The sequence below is a fragment of the Pseudophryne corroboree genome, chromosome 1, assembly GCF_028390025.1.
Source record: "Pseudophryne corroboree isolate aPseCor3 chromosome 1, aPseCor3.hap2, whole genome shotgun sequence".
Classification (NCBI taxonomy): domain Eukaryota; kingdom Metazoa; phylum Chordata; class Amphibia; order Anura; family Myobatrachidae; genus Pseudophryne; species Pseudophryne corroboree.
Window position 1 is genome coordinate 1073261793 of NC_086444.1, and position 17155 is coordinate 1073278947.

Genomic DNA, 17155 nt, shown 5'->3' on the forward strand with positions numbered 1-17155 from the left:
AGTATGTTTATGGAGTGTGGGAGGAAACTGGAGCACCAGGAGGAAACCCACCAAACATGGTGGGAACGTAAAACTACACACAATGTCTTGGTAGGAAATTGAGTTTATGAGGCTGTGGTGCTAACCACTACGCCAAATATGCTACCCACTATCAAAGTTCCTAGTGCTGTCTTTTCTTTTAAAGTACACTTAGACACGAACCACGTTTTTCATGGTAGATCTGCCTCAAGCTTGTGACGTGTTAAGAATAATTAAACTAATTAATAGCTTAGCTAAATATGATTTGTTTACCAAGGTACTGATAGTGGTGCTCATATTTACATATGACGAGTACTAGTAACACTAAACAAGTTGGCCAGCAGTAATAATACCAGTTATATGTACAGCAACAGACGATTGTTTTGGACTTACCAATCTGGATAAATGAATGTAAAGTTCTTATTCTAGGACAATCATCAGTTTAGTTTAACTAAATAATCGTTCTAGTACATAGACAGGATATAAGTTGTTTCTAACCATGGCCACTTTAAAATTGTGGACACACACATTACTGAGAAGAAAAGTGAATACAGTAGGTGCATACTGTATATCCAGCCAAACATGGCTAAATAAAAGGGTTGTTCATAGAGAAAAGAAGAATGAGTAAAGACAATAGTCAAAACACATGGTTTAAAATGGAAGCTTTGAATCCAAGTGAAGCGAGATTAGAACTAATAAAACTATACAAATAGAAAAAGACATAGTTACTCTGGATGATTCTGACTATGGTAAGGGTGAGAGTATGGTAAGGGTGGGCTGAGTGACAGACTAAAGATCATACCCAGCTGCTCCGATTGTCATTAATGCATTGAGGAACTGCAGGAGTGCTAAGTAATTTACTTAGTTTGCCCCCACAAATCTGGTTTTGACTCCATAGTGATTACATAGGGAGGTTAGGACTGTATTATATTTTGTACCAAAGATTTGGGGTATGATTTTGTATATGGCAAAGATTGGTGGGAGATGCTCTGGATTACAATCCCACCAGAATTGTGCAGTCCGATTTGTATTTGAACTAGATAGGAGGACGACGGCTCTACATTGTAATGCCATACAACATTTGGGACATATGGAAATGATTTCCAAACTGTATGATATTTATAGATTTAATATATTTTGTACTGTATAAGACATTGAACAACCTTAATGTGGGTGAACCATCTCCTGACAACAAATGTGAAAGCATTATTTTAGTGTACATTACTGCTTGCATGTTAGAACATTATGTAAAACAAACAGTTGAAGTAACTCCTGCATTTAGGGTTTAAGATTCTCTGGAAACTCACCTCATAAGGCAGCTTTATCAGATTCCAGAACCACCCACATAACCTTCATAAGCTATTCTACCCAATTACATACCATCTATACAGTCTACACATTTCCTCACATATTGTGTCTTTAGTCACTTTCACATCCTTCTGACCCCAATCCAACATTGCCGTGTGACCATATCATGCAGCCCATTAAGATCCTTTTCAATCTCGCAGAATCTGTATGCAATAGATAGCACCTATCCTTTTGTATCTGTGCCCCTTTCCATAGTATAGATTGTAAGCTTGTGAGCAGGACCTTTACTACCTCTATTACCAACTGAAAAGTTTTTACTAATATTACTCCTTTAAGCTTTTTAATGACACCTTTCACTTAGGGATAGAATCAGTTTCCCGGCTGTCAAGGGTGAATTCCAAATGTATCTATATACATAGTAACATAGTTGGTGAAGTTGAAATAAGACCAGTAGTCCATCGAGTTCAAGCTTAATTATATTATATTCCCTATTCTATTCTGGTTAAAGGTTATATCCTCGGATATCTTTTTCTGTTAGAAATTTATCTAACCCATTTTTAAACGCATCGACTAAGTCCGCCTTCTCTGGCAGTGAATTCCATATTCGTATTACCTTTACAGTGAAGAAATTTCCACTCCTCAAGCCTTGCTCTCCTGGCACAGTCAATGTCAGTCCCTGGCACTATAAAACTGCAGCCTACTCGCTGGCCCCTGATGGACATCAGTACAAACAACTTTGGGTGAATGGGAGTTTTAAACTCTTCCTGTTCCCAGTGATAAATTCCTGCTGGATCTGGGTAATCCACAAAATCCGGAGTTCCAAATCTCTACTGCAGCTGCAGCATGTGCATGTCTTGTTTTCTTCTCCCTTAGAGGTAGCTGATCCCACCAGAATGTAAACAAATAAGGTGAGACCATGCTTCTCACCAGAATAAAAATACTGCAAAGTAAGAATGCTTTCAAAAAGTGTTAATAGTTCATTTTTATCAATTAGTGAAATGCAAAGTGAATGAACAGAAGAGAAACCTAAACCAAATCAATATTTGGTGTGACCTCCCTTTGCCTTCAAAACAGCATCAATTATTCTAGGTACACTTGCAAAAAGTCATTGATTTTGTAGGATTGTATTCAGGGATATGATTAACCAATCATACCAAACAGAAAATAATGATCATCATTTTCATATGTAGGTTGAAACACAGTCATTAACTGAAACAGAAATAGCTGTGTAGGAGGCTAAAAACTGGGTGAGTCACAACCAAACGGCTATAAAGGTGAAGTTGTGGAAGACAGTTTCATGTCACAGGTCATACAGCATGGCACAGCAACAAGACACATGGGGGTAAATTTACTAAGGTCCCGATTTTGACCGAGATGCCGTTTTTTCATCAAAGTGTCATCTCGGTAATTTACTAAACTCAAATCACGGCAGTGATGAGGGCATTCGTAATATTTGGAAGTCCTAGGAAAAAAATCACGAATGAATACACCATCGGTCAAAACGCGGCTGTTTAAGTATGAATCTCGGTCATTTACTAAGAAGTGCAAAGCAAAAAAAAACAAAACACTGCCGTGAAAAATTACAACTCGTAAAAAAGTGCTTAAAAAAAACAGACCTGCTTTTTTTATCCGTGATTGGATAGGCATGCACGGATCCATGAGATCCGTGCATGTATATCAGTGGGAAGGGGTGGGAAAGTGATTATTTTCTCAAAAAAAATTGCGTGGGGTCCCCCCTCCTAAGCATAACCAGCCTCGGGCTCTTTGAGCCGATCCTGGTTGCAGAAATCTGGGGAAAAAATTGACAGGGGTTCCCCCATATTTAAGCAACCAGCATCGGGCTCTGCGCCTGGTCCTGGTTCCAAAAATACGGGGGACAAAAAGAGTAGGGGTGCCCCGTATTTTTAAAACCAGCACCGGGCTCCACTAGCTGGACAGATAATGCCACAGCCGGGGGTCACTTTTATATAGTGCCCTGCGGCCGTGGCATCAAAAATCCAACTAGTCACCCCTGGCCGGGGTACCCTGGGGGAGTGGGGACCCCTTCAATCAAGGGGTCCCCCCCTCCAGCCACCCAAGGGCCAGGGGTGAAGCCCGAGGCTGTCCCCCCCATCCAATTGGCTGCGGATGGGGGGCTGATAGCCTTTTTTGAAAATGAAAAGATATTGTTTTTAGTAGCAGTACTACAAGGCCCAGCAAGCCTCCCCCGCATGCTGGTACTTGGAGAACCACAAGTACAAGCATGCGGCGGAAAAATGGGCCCGCTGGTACCTGTAGTACTATTACTAAAAAAATACCCAAAAAAAGACAAGACACACACACCGTGAAAGTAAAGATTTATTACATACATGCACACAAACATACATACATACTTACCTTATGTTCACACGCAGGTCGGTCCTCTTCTCCAGTAGAATCCAAGGGGTACCTGTTGAATAAATTCTACTCACCAGATCCAGGGTCCTCGGGGCAACCATTTGTATCCAGGTACTTGAATAAAATAACAAAACGGATACCCGAGCCACGAACTGAAAGGGGCCCCATGTTTTCACATGGGACTCCTTTCCCCGAATGCCAGAAACCCACTCTGACTTCTGTCTAAGTGGGTTTCTTCAGCCAATCAGGGAGCGCCACGTTGTAGCACTCTCCTGATCGGCTGTGTGCTCCTGTACTGAGTGACAGGCGGCACACAGCAGTGTTACAATGTAGTGCCTATGCGCTCCATTGTAACCAATGGTGGGAACTTTCTGCCCTGCGGTTGACCTAAAGTGACGTCACCGCTGAGCAGAAAGTTCCCACCATTGGTTACAATGGAGCGCATAGGCGCTACATTGTAACACTGCCGTGTGCCGCCTGTCAGTCAGTACAGGAGCACACAGCCGATCAGGAGAGTGCTACAACGTGGCGCTCCCTGATTGGCTGAAGAAACCCACTTAGACAGAAGTCAGAGTGGGTTTCTGGCATTCGGGGAAAGGAGTCCCATGTGAAAACATGGGGCCCCTTTCAGTTCGTGGCTCGGGTATCCGTTTTGTTATTTTATTCAAGTACCTGGATTACAAATGGTTGCCCCGAGGACCCTGGATCTGGTGAGTAGAATTTATTCAACAGGTACCCCTTGGATTCTACTGGAGAAGAGGACCGACCTGCGTGTGAACATAAGGTAAGTATGTATGTATGTTTGTGTGCATGTATGTAATTAATCTTTACTTTCACGGTGTGTGTGTCTTGTCTTTTTTTGGGTATTTTTTTAGTAATAGTACTACAGGTACCAGCGGGCCCGTTTTTCCGCCGCATGCTGGTACTTGTGGTTCTCCAAGTACCAGCATGCGGGGGAGGCTTGCTGGGCCTTGTAGTACTGCTACTAAAAACAATATCTTTTCATTTTCAAAAAAGGCTATCAGCCCCCCATCCGCAGCCAATTGGATGGGGGGGACAGCCTCGGGCTTCACCCCTGGCCCTTGGGTGGCTGGGGGGGGGGACCCCTTGATTGAAGGGGTCCCCACTCCCCCAGGGTACCCCGGCCAGGGGTGACTAGTTGGATTTTTGATGCCACGGCCGCAGGGCACTATATAAAAGTGACCCCCGGCTGTGGCATTATCTGTCCAGCTAGTGGAGCCCGGTGCTGGTTTTAAAAATACGGGGGACCCCTACTCTTTTTGTCCCCCGTATTTTTGGAACCAGGACCAGGCGCAGAGCCCGATGCTGGTTGCTTAAATATGGGGGAACCCCTGTAATTTTTTTTTCCCATATTTCTGCAACCAGGATCGGCTCAAAGAGCCCGAGGCTGGTTATGCTTAGGAGGGGGGACCCCACGCAATTTTTTTTTTATTTTACACTGTTTAATTAAAAAAAAAAAAAAAATGAACCCCAGCACGGATCACACAGATCCGGCCGAGATTCATTTTTAAAAAGTCGGCAGTGTTTTGCTAATCACTGCCGTAAAAAAAAAAAAAAACACGAATGACATCGACATCGGAACAAAAGAAAAACCCGAATACGACAGCTTAGTAAATTAGTCGTAATAAATTCAAAAAGTTGCAGTTTTACACTTTCGATGTCATTCGTGATTGAACTTTGACCTGAAACGGGAAAATACGAATCTTAGTAAATTTACCCCATGGTAGTTATATTGCATCAGCAAGGTCTATTCCAGGCAAAGATTTCAAAGCAGACTGGGGTTTCAGGATGTGATGTTCAAGCTCTTTTGAAGAATCACAAAGAAATTGGCAATTCTGAGGACCATAGATGCAGTGGTCAGACAAGGAAACTTGTCATCATATGAAAGACACATCATGCTTCAAAATCGGAAGATGTCCAGCAGTGCCATTAGCTCAGAACCGGCAGAAACCAGTTAGACCCAGTTACACCCATCTATTGTTCAGATAAGTCTGTCCAGAAGTGGTCTTAATGGAAGAATTGCAGCCAATAAGCCATGCCTTTGACACAAGGCAAAGTGACTCAACTGTAGATGAAGGACTTTTAGCAGTACCTAGATTTTCCTGTGATTCATATAGGGGTCAAGCTTTTATCCATGCGGCTCCAACTCTATGGAATTCATTTCCCAGCACAGTTCGAGAGGCCCCCATTTTAGAATCCTTCAAAAACAGACTCAAGACTTTCCTGTTTACTCAAGCATTTCCGTAATTTTCCTTTAGTATTTCCATGCTCTCTGTATTTTATGAAAAGCTTTTCTGTACTTTATTGTTTCTGTACTATATTATGTCATAAATATCTGTTAAGCGCCTTGAGTCTTATTGGAGAAAGAGCGCTATATAAATAAAATGATTATTCTAATAATTATTATTATTAGCTATGCATGAAAACATAGGAACTGGGGTGCAGAAAAATGGCAGCAGGTTCTCTGGACTGATGAGTCAAAAAGAGAATAACATCGGGGTGCATAGTTGGATCTTAATCCGAGGCACCAACAAACTAAAGCTTTGACTGTTCCCAAGATGCACTGCACTGCCTCCTTTATAGCCCTGCCTCCAGGCACTGGAGCTCAGTTTCGTTAACCAGTCCAATGCAGTAGCAGGTAAGAGAGATGGTAGATGTTAGTTACATAGACCCACATTCTCATGACAGGAGTAGGGACTAGCAGCTAATGCCATACAAACCCAGAGAGGCTAAGTGCGTCAGGGTGGGCGCCCTGTGGAAACCAGTGTACCTTGCAGATAGAGATTTAACAATGGTAAGTCTTATCATAAATCTCCTTTTCACTGGTATTAAACAGGGAATTACATCGTGGATGTCCTAAAGCAGTTCCTCATGGGAGGGGATGCACTGTAGCAGGCACAAGAACGGATGCATCCTGAGAAGCAGAAGTATCAAAGGCATAGAACCTGATGAACGTGTTCACTGAGGACTACATAGCCGCCTTGCACAATTGTTCAGCAGACGCGCCACTGCGGGCCGCCCAAGAAAGTCCAACAGACAAAGTAGAATGGTCCTTCATAGCAGCAGGAGCTGGGAGTCCAGCCTGCGCATAAGCTTGTGCAAGCACCATTCTACTCCATCTGGCTAAGGTCTGCTTATTCGCAGGCCAGCCACGTTTGTGAAAATCAAAAAGTACAAAAAGAAAATCTGACCTCCTGATAGAGGCAGTCCTTTCTACATATATACAGAGAGCCCGTACCACATCCAAAGACCGCTCTTTGGAGGACAAACCAGGAGAGATAAAGGCCGGAACCACAATCTCTTGGTTAAAGTGGAAAGATGACACCACCTTAGGTAGATAACCAGGGCGAGTTCTAAGAACTGCCCTGTCACGGTGAAAAATCAGAATGGGTGGATGACAGGACAAAGTGCCTAAGTCTGACACCCACCTAGCAGAGGCAACAGCCAACAGAAAAATGACCTTAAGCGTAAGGCATTTAAGGTCCACAGACCATTCAAATGAAGACTCTTAAAGGGCATAAAGAACAATAGACAGATCCCATTGAGCCACAGGAGGGACATAGGGAGGCTGAATCCGTAATACATCCTGAGTGAATGTATGAACATCAGGAATAGATAAAAAAAAAATTGCCGAAACCACACCGACAAGGCAGAAATGTGAACCTTGAGTGAGACCAGATGAAGTCCTAAATCCAGGCCTTGTTTCAAAAAAAGCCAGAAGACTGGAAGTACTAAACTTGTATGCATCATAATTCTTAGCAGCACACCAGGTAATGTAAGAATTCCAGACCCTATAATAAATCCGTGCAGAAGCCGGTTTGCGGGCCTTCAAAATAGTTTGAATCACCACATCAGAAAATCCTTTGGCCCTCAGGAGTGAAGCTTCAAGAGTCACGCCGTCAAAGCCAGTCTTGCCAGGTACTGGTAAACAAGGGCCCTGAACGAGGAGGTCTGGACGTTGAGGAATTAGAAGGCGACGCTCGATCGAGCGACCCTGCAGGTCCGAGAACCAATGCCGGCTGGGCTATGCTGGAGCGACTAGAAGCAGCATTCCTCCTTGCTTGAACTTCCGTAGTACCCTGGGCAGGAGTGACACTGGAGGGAACACATATGGCAGCCGAAAGTTCCATGGAATTGCCAGTGCACCCACGAACGCTGCTTGAGGATCCCTTGTCCTTGCTCTGAAGACCATAACCTTGTGATTGTGTCAAGACGCCATCAGGTCTACATCTGGTAGACCCCAGTTGTCCACATGGAGTTGGAAGACCTACGGTTGAAGTCTCCACTCCCTGGCGTGTACGTCCTGATGACTGAGGAAGTCTGCTTCCATGTTGAGGACCCCCGGAATGAACACTGCTGATATTGCTGGCAGATGTCATTCCGCCCATCGAAGAATTTTGACACTTCCATCATTGCCAGGCGGCTTTGAGTGCTGCTATGATGATTTATGTATGCCACCGTGGTGGCGTTGTCTGATTGTACTTGAACAGGCCTGTTCTGTACGAAAGGCAGGGCCAGTGTCAACGCATTGAACACTGCCTGCAATTCCAGAATGTTTATTGGGAGGAGAGATTCCTCCCTGGTCCACCGACACTGGAGAGAGTGTTGCTCCAACACCACACCCCAACCCTGCAGACTGGCATCGGTCGTTTGGAAGACCCATTTGGAGATCCAGAAGGGACGACCCCATCTCAATTGTTGGTCCTTTAGCCACCAGCTCAGTGACAGACAAACCTGCGGAGTCAAGGAAAACATTTGAAACCTGATCCAGTGAGGCAGGCCATCCCACTTGGAAAGGATTAACCTCTGCAGATGGCGGGAATGAAATTGAGCATACTCTACCATGTCGAAAGCCGACACCATGAGGCCTAGTACTTGCATCGCCAAGTGTTTCGACACTCTTTGGTGAGAGACGAAGTATCTGATTCTGTCAACTGCTGGTTGTGTGTGTCCAGTAATGCCCCCATGTGCACCATTCTCTGAGCATGGACCAGTGAGGATTTCTTCCAGTTGATGAGCCACCCGTGGACTTGCAGGAATTGGACCGTCAGTTCCAGATGACGGAGGAGAACCTCTGGGGAGTTCGCCAGGATCAACAAGTCATCCAGATACGGCAGGATCCTGATACCCTGATGGCGGAGAAGGGCCGTCATGACCGCCATGACCTTGGTGAAGATTTGAGGAGCCGTGGTAAGTCCGAATGGCAAACTTGAAACTGATAATGCTAAAGGTATTGCTGATGCGACATGGCAATAGGTATGTGTAGGTAAGCATCCTGTATATCCAGGGATACCATATTGTCCTTGGGTTCCATAGCCAGTACAATAGAGTGCAGAGTTTCCATATGACACCCTCACAAATTTTTTGAATGATTTGAGGCTGAGTATAGGTCAGGAGGATCCATTCGGCTTTGGAACTAGGAACAGCATAGAATAGTATCCCCTGCCTCTCTGAGACAGAGGCACTGGCACTATCTCTCCTGTATCCAGGAGGGATTGGACAACCAAATGTAGAGTTTGTGCTTTTAACGGATCCGAAGGGATAACCATTGAGCAAAACTGGCGAGGGGGATGTTTCTTGAAAGAGATTGCGTACCTGTGAGAGACCACTTCCTGCACCCAGGCATCCGAAGTGGTCTTTTACCATACCTGGGTGAACTGCAGAAGTGGGCCTCCCACCCTGGTGTCTCCCAGGGGGAGGCCCACCCCATTATGCAGCAGGCTTGTCTGGTTTGGAAGCAGGCTGACGGGCGGCCCAAGAACATTTAGGTTTGGGCTTAGAGGACTTGGAAGTGCGAGCCTGTCTCGAGTACGCCTGACCCTTTGCTTTACCTGGAGGTCGAAAGGAATGAAAAGTAGTACTCTTAGCCTTTGGAACCAAAGGATTAGTACTTGGGAGAAATGCAGTCTTGGCCGATGCCAAGTCGGTCACAATTTTGTTCAGATCATCTCCAAATAGTATATCTCCCTTATAAGGGAGTACCTCCAAGGTCTTCTTAGAGTCCAGGTCCACCGACCAGGACCGTAACCACAGAATCCAGGGAGCCAGGATAGACGTAGTAGATGCCTTAGCCGCCATAACACCTGCATCAGAGGCCGCCTCCTGAATATAGTGGGAGGCTGTGGTAATATAGGACAGATATTGTCTAGTAGTGTCAGAAAAATTCAGAGGTAGCTAAATTAATCCTATTAAAAGCCAAGATAAAGATGGCTCCATCTGTATATATTGGTAAGTGATATAGCAATAGGGGTGTGCACTGGGCCATTTTTCAGGCTTTGTGTTTTGGATCTGGATCTCATTTGTGTTTTGGTTCTGAATTGGTTTTGCCAAAACCACCCTTGCAGGTTTTGGTATTTGTTTTGTATCTGTATTTTTTCAAACAAATCATCAAAACAGTTAAAATAACAGAATTTGGGGGTGTTTTTGTTCCTACAGTATTATTAACCTCAATAACATTCATTTCCACTCATTTCCAGACTATTTTGAACACCTCACTACTCACAATATTGTTTTTATCCATATTAGGCCAAAAGCTTGCACGAGGTAGCTGGGCGGAGCAGCAGCAGCAGCACTTGGATGTACTTGGAGGACAAAATATAAAAAAAGAATGTATTTAAAAAAAAGACGCATTAGGCAAGGCTTTAAGATTTCAGTTCACAAGAGGATGATTAAGGCAAAGAAGAATAAAAAAGACAATATTGTAGATTTAATTTATTCAATTTATTTTAATTTTAATTTCATTTATTTAGTTTTATTTATTTAGAATCAAATTCTTAATTTCCTCAAAGATATCTTCGATATGGAGAAAGTTCACTATATGAGTGTGGAGAGATTATTTATATTCATTTAATTTAAATTTATCTAATTTATAATTATTATTAATATTAATTTGAATTAATTACAATGTGGTTATGAGAAGAGTTATGAAAATAGGACACCACACACTGAAATGGACAGAGCATGCCTGAATGTATTCTGGGAGGATACAGCACAAAATATGAAAAAAATGTCTTTTATTTTGGCTGGACTGACAGAACACCCCTAGATGGATGGAGCAGCTGCATGTATACTGGGATGACACAGCACAAAATATTAATTTAAATCAAAACATATATATTATTTTTTATATCACACACTGTGGTTGGAGTGTTGCACAAATAAGTAAAAAATATGTAGAAGTATTTTTTATATCACACACCAGCGGTTACAGTGTCGCACAAATTAATCAGAAATGTATATAATAATTGCACACTGCAGTTGACTACACCGACAGTGTTGCACAATGCGTTTATGAGTAGGAAATAATATACTGTGGTCTGACCGGCAATGTTACAGTACTTATGAAAATAAAATACAAATTGTATAGTACACTGGGGTACAGCACAAACAAAAAAATTGAAGTATTTTTTTATAATTATTATTTTAGGCTATTTGTTTTTAGCTTTTATTATTTTAATTTTTCACTGGGGCGGAGCCCCTGGATGGATGGATGAATGGATGGACGGACAGATCATCCCTTTCAGATACAGAAGACAGAGCACCCCTTTTAAATACATAAAAAAAATGTATTTTTGGCTTTGGATCACACACAGAGGATATATAGCAGTAGTATATGTCTGCCACTGTACTGGTAGTAGAAGTGGTGCACCAATAGAAATATATTTCTTGCTTTGGATCACACACAGAGGATATATAGCAGTATTGTATGGCAGTACTGGTAGTCATCACTGAGTGATGCACCAATAGAAATATGTTTTGCTCTGGATCACACACAGAGGATAAATAGCAGTAGAGTTATTACTAGTAGTCATGGAGTGAAGCACCAATTATAAATATATCTGTATCACACACATAGCAGTAGTGTGACACAATACTGTACACAGTCACACAGCCCCTTGTAGACAGAGAACACCTGGTCCTGACTCCTGACCTATACACAGACACAGTATGCTATATGCAGTGCACTAGTATGCAGAGCCCTAACACAGCAGCACACCTACACACAATGCCATAGATCAACTGAACTCTCCTGCCTCCAGGGCCGGCAACAGACATCTTTGGGCCCGGTACAGTGATATCTCTGAGGCCCCCTCAGAGCAATGGAATTTGCTGCGCTATATAATGAACTGCTATTAAATAAATATATATATTTATTTATCTACAGTATACAGATATATAAATATGTATGTCTCTCCTTCCTCCCCCAAACACACCACGGTCTGTCTCTCCCCAATGACTCCATGATGATTCCCTGCTCACATCCCTGCCGGACACTAAGTGGCATATACTTGGGGCCCCTCTGATCCTTGGGGCCCAGTACAGGTGTCCCCTTTGACCCCCCCTGTCGCCGGCCCTGCCTGCCTCCTGCAAAACATAACCCCTCTGCTCCACAATAATTCTCTCCTTCCCCCCTTCTTCCTGCAAAACACAACCCCTCTGCTCCACAATAATTCTCTCCTGTGCCCTTCCTCCTGCAAAACAACCCCTCTGCTCCACAATAATTCTCTACTGCCCCCCTTCCTCCTGCAAAAGAACCCCTCTGCTCTACAATAATTCTCTCCTGCCCCCCTTCCTCCTGCAAAACAACCCCTCTGCTCCACAATAATTCTCTCATGCCTGCCTCCCCTTCCTCCTGCAAAACAACCTCTCTGCTCCACAATAATTCTCTCCTGCCCCCCTTCCTCCTGCAAAAGAACCCCTCTGCTCTACAATAATTCTCTCCTGCCCCCCTTCCTCCTGCAAAACAACCCCTCTGCTCCACAATAATTCTCTCATGCCTGCCTCCCCTTCCTCCTGCAAAACAACCTCTCTGCTCCACAATAATTCTCTCCTGCCCCCCTTCCTCCTGCAAAACAACCCCTCTGCTCTACAATAATTCTCTCCTGCCCCCCTTCCTCCTGCAAAACAACCCCTCTGCTCCACAATAATTCTCTCATGCCTGCCTCCCCTTCCTCCTGCAAAACAACCTCTCTGCTCCACAATACTCTCCTGCCCCCCTTCCCTTTTTCATCACAGAGCAGTGAGAGTACACACAGTCACAGAGAGAACCAAAGGAACACTCTCCTGCCTCTTTTCTCCTGCCCCCCTTCTGTTTTTCTAACAGGCAGCACAGAGCACACACAGTACTCGTCCCGTGTGTGCACTTTCCAAGTCTGGATTGAAAATGGCGGCGACACGCGGCTCCTTATAAAGAATCCAAAACCTGGGAGATCTGACACCGGGATGATGAGGTGTTGCCTCATTTTCAGATTCGAGCCTGCCTCGGATCCGCCTCAGATCTTCACAGTTCGGGGGGACTCGGTTTTTGGAAAACCGAACCCGCTCACCCCTATATAGCATTATGCGAATGACCAACATATGAGTACTCCAAAATGTTATACATCCACACATTTTGGACACATGTGCCCCATCACATACTTTATGCCAACTGTACAAAGGAATTATCTTTGTGTGTTTCTCTTGTTTGTATATTTGAAATTGTGCTATAACAGAATTCCTGCCTGTCTTGTAGGAGCTACAGTTTATGCAATCCCTGGAAGCCTGGGCTGCTTATCCATTGTGCGCATGTGCGGGATCACGATCCCTTGCATGCGCACAAGCCAGCAGCACATGTCAGCCCAGCAGAGTACAGAACAGCAGACCACCCAGGAGTTACAGGTTGGAGCCACTGCTGATTATTACTCTCCCTGAGAATCATGTCTACTGGTTCTCAGAAGCTGTCATTCATGAGGAAGGAGGATGCAGAGGGGGCATGGGGTCACCAGGGCACATTTCCATGTGGCTTTGTCCAGTCCTACAAAGTTACTCAGACCTCGGTTACTGTCCTTTTTTCTCAGTCACAGCTCCCTATATCCTAAATATTCCAACTGAAATGTAAAAACAATACGTATCTCCATGAACCATTTGCTGCACTTGTAGTCTTAGATAAACTACAGGAGAAGCAGAACTGTTGGCCGCATATCGGTTACTAGTATACTGTACATCATGCTCACTGCAGTACATCTGCACCCAGCATTACTTATCAAATCAGCCACATACAAATGTAATCACTGTCTGCTTTGAAAATGTAAAATGTAATTCTTCTCAAGTGATTAATATTGGGTTTTGGCAGTGTCCAACTGCTGAGGGAAATGAAGATGACTGTTTGCCGCAGGCTGGAGCTTATGTGATTTCTGTTTTTTGGTTTTATTTGCCACATGTAGAATGCTGTGCTAGGACACGAGGATCACAAATATTGTTTCAGTTCATTTTATATTAGATATTATGAGAATGTTTTTAATACTCAAAATATTCATATTAAAGAGTTTGTTGAGCCTTCAGAAACATGCCTCTTGAAAAGCAATACCATCTGTCAAGTATACTTTCGTTTGTTACTGTCATTTGCCAGCTGTGGATTTGATCTCATCAGCATAATGTTCATGGTTTCTGAACTAAAGAATAAAGACGTGATTTAATGTGCTTTCATATAATAATAAATTTCACACTTTAGCTGCTGCACGCACATTCATCTATATGAGAATTACCAGAACTGCAAATGTTATTTTTGCACTTCATATCTTGCTTAACTAGGGCTATCAACTATAGGGTAATACAGCAGGCCTGTTCTATCACAGATCTAGAACTGTGCACGGGGATTTTGCTATAATATTATAGCTACCATCCAAATACATAAAAGAATATAGCCAATTCAAGAGCAGATTGAATATTATTTAGAAGGCACCAGAAACCCTGGTCCCAATAAGTTAACAGCATTTCAGTGCATTGTTCAAGAAGTGAAGTGAAGAATGCAATAATTGCTTTCAATAGACAAAGCTCCTGTACAAAGACACTTTCACAGCATATCTGAATCTGGACAGATTTATATTCATTGACAAGGCTTGGTTACCAAAATGCTCTGTCTCCTGGTACTGGTAACTGCAAAGTGAGCTTGAGGAAAAGAGGTGGAGAAGGCAGATTGAAGCACTTATTGGACTTAGGCACATGGAAAGAGTGATGGCAAGCGGAGGGATAAACTTTTTTAAATTTGTGGATTTCTGCAAAAGAGAGTGTACTTGTCAACAAGATTCTCCATTTAACTATAATGCTTGAAAAGTTATATTAGTTGCTATAATTATACTGCTCTGGTCAAGTTACTAAAATTATTGGCATCCTGGCATTATTAATATCCTAATGAGGTACTTTTGGGGGGGAAAAACCCTTTAAGGTGATGCATTGAGATTACTTATTCTGCATAATTGACAAATAATACCTCGCTGTCATAGATCATATACATTGATCCACAAGCTACAGTACATTTGGCCTAGATTGTGCAATTTTATGTGGTCTACAAAAGCCAATCAGTAGAAGCTGAGATGTAAGCATTTTGGAAAGCAGTACATAATTGCTGTATCAAGATCTCACAATTGCCTGCTAGAGAAATCTCTCAGCAGACTTGCTCAAAATATTAAGAGAAAAGGGTAACTGTAATTACAAGAACACTTTCTTTATCTTTGTAATGCTCGAAATGCACCTAAGTTGGCAGTGAAAAACTATATATGTGCCTATCTATCTATCTATCTATCTATCTATCTATCTATCTATCTATCTATCTATCTAGTGTGGAAGGGATGGCATGATTCCACATGTGGTTAATATGGAATGGCAGGCTTTTTCAAGATAGGATCAGCAGCAGCAGGTCTGATGGAATCCAGTCCGGGATTTAGCTGAGTCTGTGGTAAGCCACAGCTGGGCTAATCACTTCACCTTGTTTGCTGTCTTTAAAAATGTGTTTTGTTCAGCAGGTCATGGCTCCTGATGCCAGCAAGTGGCCAGGTGATAGATGGGATACTAGGGTTTCATTAGGAACCATTTGAAATATGCACTGTTTTTGTTTACCAGAACTTGGAATGTTCTACTACTCTTGTAAGAACTGCCTATAAGCCTGACCTGCAGAACCTGCATCTAAAGCTGTATCCTGCCTGAGATGGAAATAAAGTGTGCTGGATTTTACTATGTGATTCCTGTCACAATATGTATATACTGTATATACCAAATGCCCAATTCTAGCTGGACAGTCCAGCTATTCAAGGATTTTGACCACCTCGCAGCTCACAATATTGTTTTCATTCAGTTTAGGCCAAAGGCTGCGGCGAGCTGGCTCGTTACTAACCAACACAGTGGTGGTACAAGCACGTGCCAATTTTTGGTTCATTATGAAATGTTGCCACACAGCAGTGGCAGAAAAGAAGAGTGGTGCAATTGTCCTTATGTTGAATAGTAAAAAGAACATGCTTACTTTAACAAACCAAACACTTCAGCAACAGGGATTACAATGGTTGTAGCTGAAGTACTTGGCTTGTTTGTGTCTCCACAAAGCAAGTTACAGAGTTCTCATACATCTTGCCTCAATAAGCCACGTAGTGGGAGATGCCTGTCATGAATGAGCTGAAAGGTCCCGTGCAACTCGATTAGTACTAGGTGTCTTTTTAGCCGAAAATGTGTCTTAGTCGCATCACTGTGTGATGCACAAGCAGACTCTTCTGATAAAAATGATATGTGGCATGTCTATATTTTCTATGTGTCTGCGGCTGCAACTGCATACGAAATGGTACGTTACAGTGTTTTCTATGGAGTTCACGCACCCCCTGTTCCAAGTCTGATTTTTCATAAGAATGTTACTTTTAGTAAAACTCACGGGACTTGCTCTAGATCACGGTCTTTTATTGGATACCATGAGTATCGGGAGTGCACATAAAAACGGTAATCCAAAACTGGGTACAAGATTATTTGCTTTGTGCCCAATTGAATTCCCCCCATAGTACTTGATGGCAGATAGGAACCACCTGGCTTATCTAGTCTTCCCTAAACACATTTCTCTGACGTCCTAGTGGATGCTGGGAACTCCGTAAGGACCATGGGGAATAGCGGCTCCGCAGGAGACTGGGCACAACTAAAGAAAGCTTTAGGACTACCTGGTGTGCACTGGCCCCTCCCCCTATGACCCTCCTCCAAGCCCCAGTTAGATTTTTGTGCCCGGCCGAGATGGGTGCAATCTAGGGGGCTCGCCTGAGCTTCTTTGAAAAAAGTTAGTTTTAGGTTTTTTATTTTCAGTGAGACCTGCTGGCAACAGGCTCACTGCATCGAGGGACTAAGGGGAGAAGAAGCGAACCTGCCTGCTTGCAGCCAGCTTGGGCTTCTTAGGCTACTGGACACCATTAGCTCCAGAGGGATCGAACACAGGCCCAGCCTCGGAGTCCGGTCCCAGAGCCGCGCCGCCGGCCCCCTTACAGAGCCAGAAGCAAGAAGAGGTCCGGAAAATCGGCGGCAGAAGACATCAGTCTTCATCAAGGTAGCGCACAGCACTGCAGCTGTGTGCCATTGCTCCTCATGCACACCTCACACTGCGGTCACTGATGGGTGCAGGGCGCTGGGGGGGGGGGCGCCCTGAGCAGCA